The sequence below is a fragment of the Quercus robur genome, chromosome 10 (genome assembly GCF_932294415.1).
Source record: "Quercus robur chromosome 10, dhQueRobu3.1, whole genome shotgun sequence".
NCBI classification, from domain to species: Eukaryota; Viridiplantae; Streptophyta; class Magnoliopsida; order Fagales; family Fagaceae; genus Quercus; species Quercus robur.
In genome coordinates this window covers 7,068,229-7,090,067 of record NC_065543.1, presented here as the reverse complement: position 1 = coordinate 7,090,067, position 21,839 = coordinate 7,068,229, and the positions used below count along the sequence as shown (strand labels likewise).

Here is a 21,839-nt window from a genome sequence, read left to right as displayed (position 1 = left end):
AAATATAAAACTGACGCTCTAAGTTTATTTAGATTGTTTCATTTCAGTTCTTTAACTTTCAAGTTTATTCAATTAAGATATTTCCATCAATTTTTATTATATGTTTTGGTTAATTTTTCTTCAAAAATTTTAAATTAATAAAATTCAATTAATGATTAAAAAATATTTTTCAGATTTATTTTTCAAAAATTTTTAACAAAAATTAATGAAAATTCCTTAATTGAATAAATTTGAAACTTAACGGACTGAAATGAACTAAAACAAAATTAAAAGACTAAAATGAAATTTGAATAAAGTTAGAGAATCAATTTTGTATTTTAATTTAATATAAATCTGAAACTTAGAGCATTTAAATGAATGAAACTAAAATTAAAGAACTGAAATGATATATGAAAAAATTTAGAAAATAGATTTGGATTTTAACCAAAGAAAAATAATAAAAAAAAGTCATCCATCTATGGGCCCATCCCACCACTTATCACCGACACACCAACCCATCAAATCAAATAATATGATGACACGTCATCGGGCCATTACTTCGCAACTAAGATAAGAAAAGAAAAGAAAAGATTAATATTAAAGAAAAAAGTTAATATGCAAAATTGATCGGTAACATTTTTAAAATTATAGTTTCTTTAATTTTACTTTAATTCATTTCAGCTCTTTAATTTTTAAATTTATTTAATTAAAATTTTTTCATCAATTTTTTTTATGGGTTGTGGTTAATTTTTCAATTTTAAAATATTTTTTCAAATTTTTTAAACAAAATACATATTCAAAGTATTAATTTCATGACCCATAAGAACAGTTTGTTGAGACACAAGAATTCTCTAACGGCGAGCGTACAGTAAACGCACATAAAATAAAGTCGTTCGCTATCTCAATTAAAATTTGACTAGTAAGTTTTCCGTGCGATGCACGGATAATGTTATAATGTTTTATGTAATTTTTTTTTTGGAAAATATTATACATATATTATAGCATATTTGTTAAAAAAATTTGTTAGTAATGAGTTCATCATAAAAAGTAACAATTATAAATTGCACACATATATCTATTATAATTATTTTGTTCAAGTAATGAGCAATAATGAAAACAACTTGGAGTAATATTGTATAATAAAAGTTGATAAAAGCATATTAATTCATTCTATATTATTGATTTTTATTATGTGATGTAATAAAAAGCTTCATTACGAATTTTTTTTCTTCAATGCTTTGTTATTGCGGTATGGTGACGCTTGTTGTCATCATCAGTTTCTCCATCTTCATCATTTGAAATTTAGTCCGTCCATATTTGTTCAATTTTTGAGCTTTCATTATTTTTTCCTTTTGTTGCATCATTTGTGTTAATTACTAATGAATTGGCACCGAGAGATTCTTGATTAGATCTTACAAAGTTTGGACTTTGTCGTTAAGATTTTTCATAGGTATTTGCATTTATATTAAATTTCAATGATGTGAAAGTTTTTTATAAATTTTTTATTTTTGTTAATTTTGGAATAGTGCAGCAAAAAGAATTAATATAGCATGTTGAATTGTGTGTTTTTTTTTTTTTTTTTTTTTTTCCTTCCATACCTTTTTATCATTTGAAGGCGCATCAAAAATCTTAGCAACTATGTAATTTTCAAAACCATCTTTTAGATTGAATTCATTCAAATGAAGTAGAGAAATCCATTTTTTTCCTAATTTTTTTTTTTCAAATCAAGTGGGACTCCATCTCCAATATCAATATTTTTACAATAATTTAAATAAGTTGTACCTTAGTTTATTTTTCAGCAAGATCTCGATCTTGTAGATTTATTTAGGATTTTCTTGGCATCTCGATCAAATATCACAAACTTTGTTTTGTTAGTTGCATTAAAAACTTCAATTTGAATCTTGTATCTGAAGTAGTTTGCAATTGTATATATATAGTAGTTATAGTGAGATAAATATATTATAAATATTTGGAGAGTATGTAGTTAATGTGAGTGCCTCTAACTTTGGGATAGAAAGATTTATTTTTGTTTTACATTTTGCACACCAAAATGATCCTGCTTGTAATTTGACAATCCTTTCAGCACAAAATGTAATATCAACCCATTATTGTATCAATGTTACTTATTATTGCAATACTCTAGCAATTCACATCTTGCAATGAACTTTGAAATTAATATGTATTATTTTTTTAATGTAAATAATATGATGTATTATTATATTTTTACATAAATGATGAGTATAATTTGAAATAATTAACGAACCTGTTTCATAGGATCTCATTCAATGCATTTTATCTTTACTATTGTCTTCATATTATTTAAAGATAAATCCTCCTATGAAAATTGTTTTGCATGAATTTTTGGTATTTCTTGTATAGGATCATGTTTTTGACCATTCCTATCATTGAATTTTTTTAAAGAAAATAATAAGTTAATGGCATTTTGTGAGATAGTATATGCTATTTATTAGACTTTTTTGTTATTATAAATTTTAGAAATATGCACTTCTCAATTATTTCAACAACCTGAGGGATCTCAAGATTTATATATATTTTTGTTGCACTGGTCGATGATAGAGAATTTGTCTGCATAAATTGCATAGAATATTATTAATAGACAAAAGCATATTGAATTGAAATTCGGGAAAAATGAAGAGATATTTCATGAGAATGAGATTTTCTAGAAGTATCATCTATACGTGGGGGAGGAAGAAAAGAGTTTGTAAAAGGGTAAAGGTTTTTGCTTTGATTTACATGTGGGAATGGTCAAACTTGGGTCAGAATATGTAAGGTAAGAACTGGGCTTGAGTTTTTTATAAGGTTTAGTCTACTTTTAAAAGGTAATCCATTTTATAGTGAATAACTTTTGGTCTAATTGGCCTAATTGTCAAGAACAGTTTATATCAATATAATAGTAAAAATAAGTTACTATGATCTATTGGGTAACAGTAAAAAAAAACTTAATAAAAAGAGGTAAAAAATGCTAAATTTATATAATAGTAAAAATAAGTTACTATGATTTATTGGGTAACAGTAAAAATAATTTAATGAAAAAAGGTAAAAAATGTTAAATGCAATATTAGAGTGACACATGGCAGGACCTCATGCACTCTCACATGAGATTTCTGCTTTTATATATACTAGTAAGTTTCCCGTGCGATGCACGGATAATATTGTAATGTTTTATGTAAGATAAGTTTGGAGAATGTTGTACATATATTATACCATAATTGTCATAGAACTTTGTTAGTAATGAGTTCATTATAAGAAGTAACAAAAGCTAAACAAAATAATGAAATAAATATGAAATCTATAATTAAAAAAAAAAAAAAAAAAAAAAAAAAAAAAAAAAAAAACCTTAATGAACCAAATGCTAAAATCCTCGATTCATACATTATTGAAATTCATAGAAAAGAAAGCACACACAACATATAGATCATTATACAATCATCATTAAACCAAAACTCAAACAAAAAAAAAAAAAAAAAAACCATTAACCCAAAACTCAATTTATTGTAGGAAAAAAGTCAATATGTATTTCTTTATTGAAATATCAATAGACTTACTCAAGAAAGAAGCTTTGGAGTTTAAAGAATGCGGATTGAATAGTCGTGTTGTTTTTCCTTTGCAAATTCAATTGCCATTGACTAAATCTCCTCCACCCTACCACTGCACACTCTTGGTGCGATGGTCACTCCACAAGTGTAAGTGCTTGTGGGGTATGGGGAGCAAGGGCCGGGATTCAAGTCTCCAAGAGAGAGCTTCGCACACATATAGACTTAAATTTGGGTAGAGTAGAATTTCTATTTTGTATCAAAAAAAAAAAAAAAAAACCCTCCACCCTGGATGATAATTGCTTGATCCCTATAATCCAATTTTATGATTTACAATAGGTTTAGCTTTTGTTTATTTTGAAAAGACCAGTCTACTCAAGTCATATGCTAAGATTAAACAATCTTGAAAGGACAATGACAATGAGACTTTTACACTTAATAAACAATTATCGACTTCTCAGTTCTAGACTTCAAGCATCTTTTGGAAATCGATATACACAATAACACAACCTATAAAAAAAAATAGCAAAACACAAAATCTCACAATCTTAACCCTATCGATTGTAAGTGAAGAAATGAACTTTTGAAAGTAACAAAAGATAGCTTGAACTCGTACATGTCAAGGCCACTTAATGTGCGATGGATAGCCACTGGCTACAACAAAAGATCACAAGAGCAATAGGTTTCTTCCGTTGGCCTAGTGTTTTAAAAAATTGGGAGTATGGAAACAAATTTTGAGAGTAGCAATAGTTTAGGAAATTTAACAATTAAAGGTTTTTTTTATTTTTTTTGAAGAGAAAGAAAGTATTTTTAAGAGAGAAAGAAAGAGAATGGAGGCATATGGTCAAAGTTGAGAGGGGAAGGAAAAGCGTGAGAGAGGGGTTGGGGAGTCAAAGGTTTAGAAAATCCTACATTAATCATTATAGCAGAGTATTGATAATGTACATAATGTGAAAACAAAAAGGCAAAAACCAAAATGTCATTTTGGAGGCAAGCTGTGATTAATGCATCTACACAATCATAAAGGTATAAACTTTTTATATAACTAACGTAAAAACTTTCCATACCAACAAAAAAAAAGACTAACAGAGGAGGGAGACTTTGTTTATGAGATGTTTGTATGTAAATTCATCACCATAAAATAATAAGGATTCCCATAGAATAAAAAAAATAATAATAATGATTATGGTAAATAAAAGATATGGATTTGTGTAATTTAGGCAACAAAAATGCTAGAAGATTATCTATCTTGATCTCATTAGTTATTAGTATCCCTTTTTATTATAAAAAAAAAAAAAAAAAAAAAAAAAAAAAAAAAAAAAAAAAAAAACTGAAACATTTGGTATACCAAAAGACATGATGAAGAGAGAGAGTTGTGATGTAAACCCAGTCAATTAATGGGAGAGTTGGATAATTGTAGAGAAACTTCATAGGAGGTGCCACTTGGCAAAAGCTTAGACCCTCACACAATGAGTTGAGGTCTCTGCTTCTATATATATATATATATATATATTGATATTGATTTTTCCAACCATTCTAGAAAACACGCATACTTTTCTCTCTCTCTCTATCTTAAGTCATTGTTGGTAGCGAGAGCCATAAGCGGAGGAGGGGCAGTGATTTGGTGCGGCGGAGAGATGGATCCAGACCAGTTGGCTAGAGCATTCGTGGAGCCCTACTACACAACGTTCGATGCGAATCGTGGCGGATTGGCTAGCCTATACCAAGAGGAGTCCATGCTTACTTTCGAGGGTCAGAAGGTCCATGTTTGGGTCAGGCCTACTTGCTCATGGGGAGTCCAAAGGCCTAAGCCGAAATAGGTTATGGCCCAAACTCAAGAATATAAGACACAAAATGGCCCGGAGGTGCAGCCGATGACAGTTTAGTCCCCGGCAGACCCAAAGCTCCATTGAGAAGAGGGGTAAAAAAGGGTACAGGAACAAACATGAAAGAAGATCCAAAATATCTCGGGAAAGCTGCCCTTACTACCATTCCCAGATAAGACTCGGTACCCAACAGAACCGGATTCTTCGGCTTTATCAACCACCCCCAACGATTCTGGGATTAGACTGACAAGACAAATATCAGTCTGGGAAAAGTTGACCCTACACGTGGACGAAGGACAACAAATGTGGGATAGTATAAAAGAAAGTGTAAAGTGATAAAGGGGAGGGGGCGAAAAAAGGAGAGCCTCCCATCTCACCTTCAGGAAAAAAGACTCCAGGGATGAGAATACCTTACCAATGTATGTACACCACCACAAAAAACCTACCGTCGGGTAACCGAGGAAAGACATTAGTGCTCCTCGGACATAATCCGAGGAGTCCAATCCCTCAGGTTATGAAGTTGTAGGGCTTGGATATCCAGACTGAAGCCCTTTCTTACCTGAGTTCCCCTAAAATCTGGTTTGGATCAACGCCCCGTGACCAAAAGCTAGTCTTACAAGCCCACTCTCTACAAATCATATTGTAAGGGATCTTTCATGTGCGAGCCCAACGTCATTATTGGGCCGTTAAACATTCGTGTCCTTACAAATGTTATTAGAACAACATTACTAAATGGACCTTTAATTCTATTTTAGTTCATTTCAGCTCTCTAGTTTTCAAGTTTATTCAATTAAAATTTTTTTATATGGTGCGGTTAGTTTTTTAATTTAAAAAAATTTCAAATTTTTTTAATTAAAAATTTCAATTAATGATTGAAAAAATTGGAAGGGGAACTATTAGCATGTTGGTTATACTTTCGTTACCAGGAATAACTAAAATTTTTTTAAATTAAAAATTTCAATTAATGATTGAAAAAATTGGAAGGGGAACTATTAGCATGTTGGTTATACTTTCGTTACCAGGAATAACTATTCCATTACATCATATATTATAGCATACCAATTATGCCCTTAATGAGCTTACTAGTTTGAATACAATTTTTTTAATGTTCAAACTTCAAAGTAATTGATCCCGTCAATAGAATTGCAACTTTTCCAGCAATAAAAACAAAAAGTGCTCCTCTTCCTCAATTTTCTTCTTGATGTATTATCTATTTATTGAGCTTGGAATTTATGTCCATGGGTCCTTTTTCCTTTGCAATTTATGGTCATGGGTCTTTTTCTCCACATGAGAATAGCCAAAGTCAATAATCATGCGGAAATAGCTATTCTCTTTCCCATTAACGACCAAACTTGATTTGTAGTTAAAGAAAATGAATGATGAAAATTAGATAATGGAAATACTGAATCAGATCCTCTTCACTAGCTTCCAAAAACCCATGGCATTCACTAGCTTCAAAACAGTATTTTGCCCCGTTTCTCTATTTGTGTTGGCCATGTTACATTTTTCCTTTGTTGCTGATTCCGTTTCTGTGGACAACGAAACCAAGATAGATGTTCTTCTCAATTGGAAAGCCAGTCTTAAAAATGAAAACTAGTCACTCCTGCCTCCATGGACTCTCCACAAAAAAAATACGACAAGTCATCGGTCCATTAGTTCGCAACGAAGAAAAGAAAAGAAAAGATTAATAATAATAAAAAAGTAGTTAAAACTTAAAATGCAAAATTCATCTGTAAGGATTTTAAAATTTCATTTTAGTTTTCAGCTTTTTAATTTTTCAGTTTATTTAATTGAAATTTTTTTATAAACTTTTTTTATATGTTTCGGTTAATTTTTTGATTTTAAAATTTTTTTTTCAAAGTATTTAAATTAAAATTTTTAATTAATGATTAAAAAATATTTTTCAGATTTTCTTTTTAAAAAATTTAAATAAAACTTGACAAAAAGCCTTTTAATGAAATAAATCTGAAATGAAAGAAAACAAAATTAGAATATCGAAATAAAATTTGAAAAAACGTAAAGGGTTAATTTTAAATTTTAACAGAAAAAGAATAATAAAAAAAGAGTCACCCCACCACTTATCACCGACACACCAACCCCTCAAACAAAACAAATTTTTTTTTTTTTTGGAGGAAAAAATCAAACCACACAAATGATGACGCGTAAATATTGTATTTAATTAAAGCTAAACAAGTGGTCCATCACTTTTTTGATAACCCAAGTGGTCCATTACTTAGCAGCGAAGAAAAGATTTAAAAAAAAAATAAATAAATAAAGAAAATAGGCATGAGTCTACGGAGCCATCCCATCACCGACACACCAACCCCTCCAACAAGAAAAAGTTTGGTGCCAGCTCACCTGTGGTGTGTTGTGGACGGTGGAGGAGTCTGCCTTTATATGCACCCATTATCGCCTTTTTATCAATTACAATTCTTCTGCCGACGAGTCATGCCATGACCCCAGAATTAATTCTCAAACAAAATAATATATATAGATATTATTTTTGAGGAAAAAATCTAACAAGACGAATGATGACGTGTAGATATTTTATTTAATTAGGGATTTATTAGTGTGTACTTTTACGACATATAATAATTTATTTTATGAAATTTTTTATGAAAAAATGAAAATGCAATTTTTGACAATTGTTTTTAATTTCTCATTAAAATTTTCATAAAATAAATGATTAATAGGACCCATTTAATTAAAGCCAAACAAGTGATCCATTAATTAGCAATGAAGAAAAATTTTTAAAAAATAAATAAAGAAAATAGTCATGAGCGACACACCACACCAACCCATCATACAAAACAATATATATATAGAGGAAAAAATCAAGCAAGACTGTATGATGACGAGTAAATAATGTATTTAATTAAAGAGAAACAAGTGGTCCATTAATTAGCTACGAAGAAAAGATTTTTTTTTTAAAAAAAGAAGAAGAGAAAATAGTCATGAGTGAGTCATCCTATGAGTCTATCATTTAATGTTATAATGTATTATGAAAAATGGTTTTGAAGAATGAGATGGTTTTGAAGAATGTTCTCTCTCTCTCTCTCTCTATATATATATATATATATAAATATATATATAAATATAAAGAGTAAAATATAAAACTGACGCTCTAAGTTTATTTAGATTGTTTCATTTCAGTTCTTTAACTTTCAAGTTTATTCAATTAAGATATTTCCATCAATTTTTATTATATGTTTTGGTTAATTTTTCTTCAAAAATTTTAAATTAATAAAATTCAATTAATGATTAAAAAATATTTTTCAGATTTATTTTTCAAAAATTTTTAACAAAAATTAATGAAAATTCCTTAATTGAATAAATTTGAAACTTAACGGACTGAAATGAACTAAAACAAAATTAAAAGACTAAAATGAAATTTGAATAAAGTTAGAGAATCAATTTTGTATTTTAATTTAATATAAATCTGAAACTTAGAGCATTTAAATGAATGAAACTAAAATTAAAGAACTGAAATGATATATGAAAAAATTTAGAAAATAGATTTGGATTTTAACCAAAGAAAAATAATAAAAAAAAGTCATCCATCTATGGGCCCATCCCACCACTTATCACCGACACACCAACCCATCAAATCAAATAATATGATGACACGTCATCGGGCCATTACTTCGCAACTAAGATAAGAAAAGAAAAGAAAAGATTAATATTAAAGAAAAAAGTTAATATGCAAAATTGATCGGTAACATTTTTAAAATTATAGTTTCTTTAATTTTACTTTAATTCATTTCAGCTCTTTAATTTTTAAATTTATTTAATTAAAATTTTTTCATCAATTTTTTTTATGGGTTGTGGTTAATTTTTCAATTTTAAAATATTTTTTCAAATTTTTTAAACAAAATACATATTCAAAGTATTAATTTCATGACCCATAAGAACAGTTTGTTGAGACACAAGAATTCTCTAACGGCGAGCGTACAGTAAACGCACATAAAATAAAGTCGTTCGCTATCTCAATTAAAATTTGACTAGTAAGTTTTCCGTGCGATGCACGGATAATGTTATAATGTTTTATGTAATTTTTTTTTTGGAAAATATTATACATATATTATAGCATATTTGTTAAAAAAATTTGTTAGTAATGAGTTCATCATAAAAAGTAACAATTATAAATTGCACACATATATCTATTATAATTATTTTGTTCAAGTAATGAGCAATAATGAAAACAACTTGGAGTAATATTGTATAATAAAAGTTGATAAAAGCATATTAATTCATTCTATATTATTGATTTTTATTATGTGATGTAATAAAAAGCTTCATTACGAATTTTTTTTCTTCAATGCTTTGTTATTGCGGTATGGTGACGCTTGTTGTCATCATCAGTTTCTCCATCTTCATCATTTGAAATTTAGTCCGTCCATATTTGTTCAATTTTTGAGCTTTCATTATTTTTTCCTTTTGTTGCATCATTTGTGTTAATTACTAATGAATTGGCACCGAGAGATTCTTGATTAGATCTTACAAAGTTTGGACTTTGTCGTTAAGATTTTTCATAGGTATTTGCATTTATATTAAATTTCAATGATGTGAAAGTTTTTTATAAATTTTTTATTTTTGTTAATTTTGGAATAGTGCAGCAAAAAGAATTAATATAGCATGTTGAATTGTGTGTTTTTTTTTTTTTTTTTTTTTTTCCTTCCATACCTTTTTATCATTTGAAGGCGCATCAAAAATCTTAGCAACTATGTAATTTTCAAAACCATCTTTTAGATTGAATTCATTCAAATGAAGTAGAGAAATCCATTTTTTTCCTAATTTTTTTTTTTCAAATCAAGTGGGACTCCATCTCCAATATCAATATTTTTACAATAATTTAAATAAGTTGTACCTTAGTTTATTTTTCAGCAAGATCTCGATCTTGTAGATTTATTTAGGATTTTCTTGGCATCTCGATCAAATATCACAAACTTTGTTTTGTTAGTTGCATTAAAAACTTCAATTTGAATCTTGTATCTGAAGTAGTTTGCAATTGTATATATATAGTAGTTATAGTGAGATAAATATATTATAAATATTTGGAGAGTATGTAGTTAATGTGAGTGCCTCTAACTTTGGGATAGAAAGATTTATTTTTGTTTTACATTTTGCACACCAAAATGATCCTGCTTGTAATTTGACAATCCTTTCAGCACAAAATGTAATATCAACCCATTATTGTATCAATGTTACTTATTATTGCAATACTCTAGCAATTCACATCTTGCAATGAACTTTGAAATTAATATGTATTATTTTTTTAATGTAAATAATATGATGTATTATTATATTTTTACATAAATGATGAGTATAATTTGAAATAATTAACGAACCTGTTTCATAGGATCTCATTCAATGCATTTTATCTTTACTATTGTCTTCATATTATTTAAAGATAAATCCTCCTATGAAAATTGTTTTGCATGAATTTTTGGTATTTCTTGTATAGGATCATGTTTTTGACCATTCCTATCATTGAATTTTTTTAAAGAAAATAATAAGTTAATGGCATTTTGTGAGATAGTATATGCTATTTATTAGACTTTTTTGTTATTATAAATTTTAGAAATATGCACTTCTCAATTATTTCAACAACCTGAGGGATCTCAAGATTTATATATATTTTTGTTGCACTGGTCGATGATAGAGAATTTGTCTGCATAAATTGCATAGAATATTATTAATAGACAAAAGCATATTGAATTGAAATTCGGGAAAAATGAAGAGATATTTCATGAGAATGAGATTTTCTAGAAGTATCATCTATACGTGGGGGAGGAAGAAAAGAGTTTGTAAAAGGGTAAAGGTTTTTGCTTTGATTTACATGTGGGAATGGTCAAACTTGGGTCAGAATATGTAAGGTAAGAACTGGGCTTGAGTTTTTTATAAGGTTTAGTCTACTTTTAAAAGGTAATCCATTTTATAGTGAATAACTTTTGGTCTAATTGGCCTAATTGTCAAGAACAGTTTATATCAATATAATAGTAAAAATAAGTTACTATGATCTATTGGGTAACAGTAAAAAAAAACTTAATAAAAAGAGGTAAAAAATGCTAAATTTATATAATAGTAAAAATAAGTTACTATGATTTATTGGGTAACAGTAAAAATAATTTAATGAAAAAAGGTAAAAAATGTTAAATGCAATATTAGAGTGACACATGGCAGGACCTCATGCACTCTCACATGAGATTTCTGCTTTTATATATACTAGTAAGTTTCCCGTGCGATGCACGGATAATATTGTAATGTTTTATGTAAGATAAGTTTGGAGAATGTTGTACATATATTATACCATAATTGTCATAGAACTTTGTTAGTAATGAGTTCATTATAAGAAGTAACAAAAGCTAAACAAAATAATGAAATAAAGATGAAATCTAGAATTAAAAAAAAAAAAAAAAAAAAAAAAAAAAAAAAAAAAAAAACCTTAATGAACCAAATGCTAAAATCCTCGATTCATACATTATTGAAATTCATAGAAAAGAAAGCACACACAACATATAGATCATTATACAATCATCATTAAACCAAAACACAAACAAAAAAAAAAAAAAAAAAACCATTAACCCAAAACTCAATTTATTGTAGGAAAAAAGTCAATATGTATTTCTTTATTGAAATATCAATAGACTTACTCAAGAAAGAAGCTTTGGAGTTTAAAGAATGCGGATTGAATAGTCGTGTTGTTTTTCCTTTGCAAATTCAATTGCCATTGACTAAATCTCCTCCACCCTACCACTGCACACTCTTGGTGCGATGGTCACTCCACAAGTGTAAGTGCTTGTGGGGTATGGGGAGCAAGGGCCGGGATTCAAGTCTCCAAGAGAGAGCTTCGCACACATATAGACTTAAATTTGGGTAGAGTAGAATTTCTATTTTGTATCAAAAAAAAAAAAAAAAAACCCTCCACCCTGGATGATAATTGCTTGATCCCTATAATCCAATTTTATGATTTACAATAGGTTTAGCTTTTGTTTATTTTGAAAAGACCAGTCTACTCAAGTCATATGCTAAGATTAAACAATCTTGAAAGGACAATGACAATGAGACTTTTACACTTAATAAACAATTATCGACTTCTCAGTTCTAGACTTCAAGCATCTTTTGGAAATCGATATACACAATAACACAACCTATAAAAAAAAATAGCAAAACACAAAATCTCACAATCTTAACCCTATCGATTGTAAGTGAAGAAATGAACTTTTGAAAGTAACAAAAGATAGCTTGAACTCGTACATGTCAAGGCCACTTAATGTGCGATGGATAGCCACTGGCTACAACAAAAGATCACAAGAGCAATAGGTTTCTTCCGTTGGCCTAGTGTTTTAAAAAATTGGGAGTATGGAAACAAATTTTGAGAGTAGCAATAGTTTAGGAAATTTAACAATTAAAGGTTTTTTTTATTTTTTTTGAAGAGAAAGAAAGTATTTTTAAGAGAGAAAGAAAGAGAATGGAGGCATATGGTCAAAGTTGAGAGGGGAAGGAAAAGCGTGAGAGAGGGGTTGGGGAGTCAAAGGTTTAGAAAATCCTACATTAATCATTATAGCAGAGTATTGATAATGTACATAATGTGAAAACAAAAAGGCAAAAACCAAAATGTCATTTTGGAGGCAAGCTGTGATTAATGCATCTACACAATCATAAAGGTATAAACTTTTTATATAACTAACGTAAAAACTTTCCATACCAACAAAAAAAAAGACTAACAGAGGAGGGAGACTTTGTTTATGAGATGTTTGTATGTAAATTCATCACCATAAAATAATAAGGATTCCCATAGAATAAAAAAAATAATAATAATGATTATGGTAAATAAAAGATATGGATTTGTGTAATTTAGGCAACAAAAATGCTAGAAGATTATCTATCTTGATCTCATTAGTTATTAGTATCCCTTTTTATTATAAAAAAAAAAAAAAAAAAAAAAAAAAAAAAAAAAAAAAAAAAAACTGAAACATTTGGTATACCAAAAGACATGATGAAGAGAGAGAGTTGTGATGTAAACCCAGTCAATTAATGGGAGAGTTGGATAATTGTAGAGAAACTTCATAGGAGGTGCCACTTGGCAAAAGCTTAGACCCTCACACAATGAGTTGAGGTCTCTGCTTCTATATATATATATATATATATATTGATATTGATTTTTCCAACCATTCTAGAAAACACGCATACTTTTCTCTCTCTCTCTATCTTAAGTCATTGTTGGTAGCGAGAGCCATAAGCGGAGGAGGGGCAGTGATTTGGTGCGGCGGAGAGATGGATCCAGACCAGTTGGCTAGAGCATTCGTGGAGCCCTACTACACAACGTTCGATGCGAATCGTGGCGGATTGGCTAGCCTATACCAAGAGGAGTCCATGCTTACTTTCGAGGGTCAGAAGGTCCATGTTTGGGTCAGGCCTACTTGCTCATGGGGAGTCCAAAGGCCTAAGCCGAAATAGGTTATGGCCCAAACTCAAGAATATAAGACACAAAATGGCCCGGAGGTGCAGCCGATGACAGTTTAGTCCCCGGCAGACCCAAAGCTCCATTGAGAAGAGGGGTAAAAAAGGGTACAGGAACAAACATGAAAGAAGATCCAAAATATCTCGGGAAAGCTGCCCTTACTACCATTCCCAGATAAGACTCGGTACCCAACAGAACCGGATTCTTCGGCTTTATCAACCACCCCCAACGATTCTGGGATTAGACTGACAAGACAAATATCAGTCTGGGAAAAGTTGACCCTACACGTGGACGAAGGACAACAAATGTGGGATAGTATAAAAGAAAGTGTAAAGTGATAAAGGGGAGGGGGCGAAAAAAGGAGAGCCTCCCATCTCACCTTCAGGAAAAAAGACTCCAGGGATGAGAATACCTTACCAATGTATGTACACCACCACAAAAAACCTACCGTCGGGTAACCGAGGAAAGACATTAGTGCTCCTCGGACATAATCCGAGGAGTCCAATCCCTCAGGTTATGAAGTTGTAGGGCTTGGATATCCAGACTGAAGCCCTTTCTTACCTGAGTTCCCCTAAAATCTGGTTTGGATCAACGCCCCGTGACCAAAAGCTAGTCTTACAAGCCCACTCTCTACAAATCATATTGTAAGGGATCTTTCATGTGCGAGCCCAACGTCATTATTGGGCCGTTAAACATTCGTGTCCTTACAAATGTTATTAGAACAACATTACTAAATGGACCTTTAATTCTATTTTAGTTCATTTCAGCTCTCTAGTTTTCAAGTTTATTCAATTAAAATTTTTTTATATGGTGCGGTTAGTTTTTTAATTTAAAAAAATTTCAAATTTTTTTAATTAAAAATTTCAATTAATGATTGAAAAAATTGGAAGGGGAACTATTAGCATGTTGGTTATACTTTCGTTACCAGGAATAACTAAAATTTTTTTAAATTAAAAATTTCAATTAATGATTGAAAAAATTGGAAGGGGAACTATTAGCATGTTGGTTATACTTTCGTTACCAGGAATAACTATTCCATTACATCATATATTATAGCATACCAATTATGCCCTTAATGAGCTTACTAGTTTGAATACAATTTTTTTAATGTTCAAACTTCAAAGTAATTGATCCCGTCAATAGAATTGCAACTTTTCCAGCAATAAAAACAAAAAGTGCTCCTCTTCCTCAATTTTCTTCTTGATGTATTATCTATTTATTGAGCTTGGAATTTATGTCCATGGGTCCTTTTTCCTTTGCAATTTATGGTCATGGGTCTTTTTCTCCACATGAGAATAGCCAAAGTCAATAATCATGCGGAAATAGCTATTCTCTTTCCCATTAACGACCAAACTTGATTTGTAGTTAAAGAAAATGAATGATGAAAATTAGATAATGGAAATACTGAATCAGATCCTCTTCACTAGCTTCCAAAAACCCATGGCATTCACTAGCTTCAAAACAGTATTTTGCCCCGTTTCTCTATTTGTGTTGGCCATGTTACATTTTTCCTTTGTTGCTGATTCCGTTTCTGTGGACAACGAAACCAAGATAGATGTTCTTCTCAATTGGAAAGCCAGTCTTAAAAATGAAAACTAGTCACTCCTGCCTCCATGGACTCTCCACAAAAAAAATACGACAAGTCATCGGTCCATTAGTTCGCAACGAAGAAAAGAAAAGAAAAGATTAATAATAATAAAAAAGTAGTTAAAACTTAAAATGCAAAATTCATCTGTAAGGATTTTAAAATTTCATTTTAGTTTTCAGCTTTTTAATTTTTCAGTTTATTTAATTGAAATTTTTTTATAAACTTTTTTTATATGTTTCGGTTAATTTTTTGATTTTAAAATTTTTTTTTCAAAGTATTTAAATTAAAATTTTTAATTAATGATTAAAAAATATTTTTCAGATTTTCTTTTTAAAAAATTTAAATAAAACTTGACAAAAAGCCTTTTAATGAAATAAATCTGAAATGAAAGAAAACAAAATTAGAATATCGAAATAAAATTTGAAAAAACGTAAAGGGTTAATTTTAAATTTTAACAGAAAAAGAATAATAAAAAAAGAGTCACCCCACCACTTATCACCGACACACCAACCCCTCAAACAAAACAAATTTTTTTTTTTTTTGGAGGAAAAAATCAAACCACACAAATGATGACGCGTAAATATTGTATTTAATTAAAGCTAAACAAGTGGTCCATCACTTTTTTGATAACCCAAGTGGTCCATTACTTAGCAGCGAAGAAAAGATTTAAAAAAAAAATAAATAAATAAAGAAAATAGGCATGAGTCTACGGAGCCATCCCATCACCGACACACCAACCCCTCCAACAAGAAAAAGTTTGGTGCCAGCTCACCTGTGGTGTGTTGTGGACGGTGGAGGAGTCTGCCTTTATATGCACCCATTATCGCCTTTTTATCAATTACAATTCTTCTGCCGACGAGTCATGCCATGACCCCAGAATTAATTCTCAAACAAAATAATATATATAGATATTATTTTTGAGGAAAAAATCTAACAAGACGAATGATGACGTGTAGATATTTTATTTAATTAGGGATTTATTAGTGTGTACTTTTACGACATATAATAATTTATTTTATGAAATTTTTTATGAAAAAATGAAAATGCAATTTTTGACAATTGTTTTTAATTTCTCATTAAAATTTTCATAAAATAAATGATTAATAGGACCCATTTAATTAAAGCCAAACAAGTGATCCATTAATTAGCAATGAAGAAAAATTTTTAAAAAATAAATAAAGAAAATAGTCATGAGCGACACACCACACCAACCCATCATACAAAACAATATATATATAGAGGAAAAAATCAAGCAAGACTGTATGATGACGAGTAAATAATGTATTTAATTAAAGAGAAACAAGTGGTCCATTAATTAGCTACGAAGAAAAGATTTTTTTTTTAAAAAAAGAAGAAGAGAAAATAGTCATGAGTGAGTCATCCTATGAGTCTATCATTTAATGTTATAATGTATTATGAAAAATGGTTTTGAAGAATGAGATGGTTTTGAAGAATGTTCTCTCTCTCTCTCTCTCTATATATATATATATATATAAATATATATATAAATATAAAGAGTAAAATATAAAACTGACGCTCTAAGTTTATTTAGATTGTTTCATTTCAGTTCTTTAACTTTCAAGTTTATTCAATTAAGATATTTCCATCAATTTTTATTATATGTTTTGGTTAATTTTTCTTCAAAAATTTTAAATTAATAAAATTCAATTAATGATTAAAAAATATTTTTCAGATTTATTTTTCAAAAATTTTTAACAAAAATTAATGAAAATTCCTTAATTGAATAAATTTGAAACTTAACGGACTGAAATGAACTAAAACAAAATTAAAAGACTAAAATGAAATTTGAATAAAGTTAGAGAATCAATTTTGTATTTTAATTTAATATAAATCTGAAACTTAGAGCATTTAAATGAATGAAACTAAAATTAAAGAACTGAAATGATATATGAAAAAATTTAGAAAATAGATTTGGATTTTAACCAAAGAAAAATAATAAAAAAAAGTCATCCATCTATGGGCCCATCCCACCACTTATCACCGACACACCAACCCATCAAATCAAATAATATGATGACACGTCATCGGGCCATTACTTCGCAACTAAGATAAGAAAAGAAAAGAAAAGATTAATATTAAAGAAAAAAGTTAATATGCAAAATTGATCGGTAACATTTTTAAAATTATAGTTTCTTTAATTTTACTTTAATTCATTTCAGCTCTTTAATTTTTAAATTTATTTAATTAAAATTTTTTCATCAATTTTTTTTATGGGTTGTGGTTAATTTTTCAATTTTAAAATATTTTTTCAAATTTTTTAAACAAAATACATATTCAAAGTATTAATTTCATGACCCATAAGAACAGTTTGTTGAGACACAAGAATTCTCTAACGGCGAGCGTACAGTAAACGCACATAAAATAAAGTCGTTCGCTATCTCAATTAAAATTTGACTAGTAAGTTTTCCGTGCGATGCACGGATAATGTTATAATGTTTTATGTAATTTTTTTTTTGGAAAATATTATACATATATTATAGCATATTTGTTAAAAAAATTTGTTAGTAATGAGTTCATCATAAAAAGTAACAATTATAAATTGCACACATATATCTATTATAATTATTTTGTTCAAGTAATGAGCAATAATGAAAACAACTTGGAGTAATATTGTATAATAAAAGTTGATAAAAGCATATTAATTCATTCTATATTATTGATTTTTATTATGTGATGTAATAAAAAGCTTCATTACGAATTTTTTTTCTTCAATGCTTTGTTATTGCGGTATGGTGACGCTTGTTGTCATCATCAGTTTCTCCATCTTCATCATTTGAAATTTAGTCCGTCCATATTTGTTCAATTTTTGAGCTTTCATTATTTTTTCCTTTTGTTGCATCATTTGTGTTAATTACTAATGAATTGGCACCGAGAGATTCTTGATTAGATCTTACAAAGTTTGGACTTTGTCGTTAAGATTTTTCATAGGTATTTGCATTTATATTAAATTTCAATGATGTGAAAGTTTTTTATAAATTTTTTATTTTTGTTAATTTTGGAATAGTGCAGCAAAAAGAATTAATATAGCATGTTGAATTGTGTTTTTTTTTTTTTTTTCCTTCCATACCTTTTTATCATTTGAAGGCGCATCAAAAATCTTAGCAACTATGTAATTTTCAAAACCATCTTTTAGATTGAATTCATTCAAATGAAGTAGAGAAATCCATTTTTTTCCTAATTTTTTTTTTTCAAATCAAGTGGGACTCCATCTCCAATATCAATATTTTTACAATAATTTAAATAAGTTGTACCTTAGTTTATTTTTCAGCAAGATCTCGATCTTGTAGATTTATTTAGGATTTTCTTGGCATCTCGATCAAATATCACAAACTTTGTTTTGTTAGTTGCATTAAAAACTTCAATTTGAATCTTGTATCTGAAGTAGTTTGCAATTGTATATATATAGTAGTTATAGTGAGATAAATATATTATAAATATTTGGAGAGTATGTAGTTAATGTGAGTGCCTCTAACTTTGGGATAGAAAGATTTATTTTTGTTTTACATTTTGCACACCAAAATGATCCTGCTTGTAATTTGACAATCCTTTCAGCACAAAATGTAATATCAACCCATTATTGTATCAATGTTACTTATTATTGCAATACTCTAGCAATTCACATCTTGCAATGAACTTTGAAATTAATATGTATTATTTTTTTAATGTAAATAATATGATGTATTATTATATTTTTACATAAATGATGAGTATAATTTGAAATAATTAACGAACCTGTTTCATAGGATCTCATTCAATGCATTTTATCTTTACTATTGTCTTCATATTATTTAAAGATAAATCCTCCTATGAAAATTGTTTTGCATGAATTTTTGGTATTTCTTGTATAGGATCATGTTTTTGACCATTCCTATCATTGAATTTTTTTAAAGAAAATAATAAGTTAATGGCATTTTGTGAGATAGTATATGCTATTTATTAGACTTTTTTGTTATTATAAATTTTAGAAATATGCACTTCTCAATTATTTCAACAACCTGAGGGATCTCAAGATTTATATATATTTTTGTTGCACTGGTCGATGATAGAGAATTTGTCTGCATAAATTGCATAGAATATTATTAATAGACAAAAGCATATTGAATTGAAATTCGGGAAAAATGAAGAGATATTTCATGAGAATGAGATTTTCTAGAAGTATCATCTATACGTGGGGGAGGAAGAAAAGAGTTTGTAAAAGGGTAAAGGTTTTTGCTTTGATTTACATGTGGGAATGGTCAAACTTGGGTCAGAATATGTAAGGTAAGAACTGGGCTTGAGTTTTTTATAAGGTTTAGTCTACTTTTAAAAGGTAATCCATTTTATAGTGAATAACTTTTGGTCTAATTGGCCTAATTGTCAAGAACAGTTTATATCAATATAATAGTAAAAATAAGTTACTATGATCTATTGGGTAACAGTAAAAAAAAACTTAATAAAAAGAGGTAAAAAATGCTAAATTTATATAATAGTAAAAATAAGTTACTATGATTTATTGGGTAACAGTAAAAATAATTTAATGAAAAAAGGTAAAAAATGTTAAATGCAATATTAGAGTGACACATGGCAGGACCTCATGCACTCTCACATGAGATTTTTGCTTTTATATATACTAGTAAGTTTCCCGTGCGATGCACGGATAATATTGTAATGTTTTATGTAAGATAAGTTTGGAGAATGTTGTACATATATTATACCATAATTGTCATAGAACTTTGTTAGTAATGAGTTCATTATAAGAAGTAACAAAAGCTAAACAAAATAATGAAATAAAGATGAAATCTAGAATTAAAAAAAAAAAAAAAAAAAAAAAAAAAAAAAAAAACCTTAATGAACCAAATGCTAAAATCCTCGATTCATACATTATTGAAATTCATAGAAAAGAAAGCACACACAACATATAGATCATTATACAATCATCATTAAACCAAAACTCAAACAAAAAAAAAAAAAAAAAACCATTAACCCAAAACTCAATTTATTGTAGGAAAAAAGTCAATATGTATTTCTTTATTGAAATATCAATAGACTTACTCAAGAAAGAAGCTTTGGAGTTTAAAGAATGCGGATTGAATAGTCGTGTTGTTTTTCCTTTGCAAATTCAATTGCCATTGACTAAATCTCCTCCACCCTACCACTGCACACTCTTGGTGCGATGGTCACTCCACAAGTGTAAGTGCTTGTGGGGTATGGGGAGCGAGGGCCGGGATTCAAGTCTCCAAGAGAGAGCTTCGCACACATATAGACTTAAATTTGGGTAGAGTAGAATTTCTATTTTGTATCCAAAAAAAAAAAAAAAAAACCCTCCACCCTGGATGATAATTGCTTGATCCCTATAATCCAATTTTATGATTTACAATAGGTTTAGCTTTTGTTTATTTTGAAAAGACCAGTCTACTCAAGTCATATGCTAAGATTAAACAATCTTGAAAGGACAATGACAATGAGACTTTTACACTTAATAAACAATTATCGACTTCTCAGTTCTAGACTTCAAGCATCTTTTGGAAATCGATATACACAATAACACAACCTATAAAAAAAAATAGCAAAACACAAAATCTCACAATCTTAACCCTATCGATTGTAAGTGAAGAAATGAACTTTTGAAAGTAACAAAAGATAGCTTGAACTCGTACATGTCAAGGCCACTTAATGTGCGATGGATAGCCACTGGCTACAACAAAAGATCACAAGAGCAATAGGTTTCTTCCGTTGGCCTAGTGTTTTAAAAAATTGGGAGTATGGAAACAAATTTTGAGAGTAGCAATAGTTTAGGAAATTTAACAATTAAAGGTTTTTTTTATTTTTTTTGAAGAGAAAGAAAGTATTTTTAAGAGAGAAAGAAAGAGAATGGAGGCATATGGTCAAAGTTGAGAGGGGAAGGAAAAGCGTGAGAGAGGGGTTGGGGAGTCAAAAGTTTAGAAAATCCTACATTAATCATTATAGCAGAGTATTGATAATGTACATAATGTGAAAACAAAAAGGCAAAAACCAAAATGTCATTTTGGAGGCAAGCTGTGATTAATGCATCTACACAATCATAAAGGTAGAAACTTTTTATATAACTAACGTAAAAACTTTCCATACCAAAAAAAAAAAAGACTAACAGAGGAGGGAGACTTTGTTTATGAGATGTTTGTATGTAAATTCATCACCATAAAATAATAAGGATTCCCATAGAATAAAAAAAATAATAATAATGATTATGGTAAATAAAAGATATGGATTTGTGTAATTTAGGCAACAAAAATGCTAGAAGAGTATCTATCTTGATCTCATTAGTTATTAGTATCCCTTTTTATTAAAAAAAAAAAAAAAAAAAAAAAAAAAAAATGAAACATTTGGTATACCAAAAGACACGATGAAGAGAGAGAGTTGTGACGTAAACCCAGTCAATTAATGGGAGA

The 21,839-nt window shown here is 28.9% G+C and overlaps 1 protein-coding gene across 2 annotated transcripts in view; it reads right to left on the bottom strand.

Moving 5' to 3' along the window:
• Positions 1-21,839, bottom strand: part of LOC126701790 (uncharacterized) — a 126,472-nt gene that overhangs the window by 74,173 nt on the left and 30,460 nt on the right. The window lies entirely within an intron of this gene.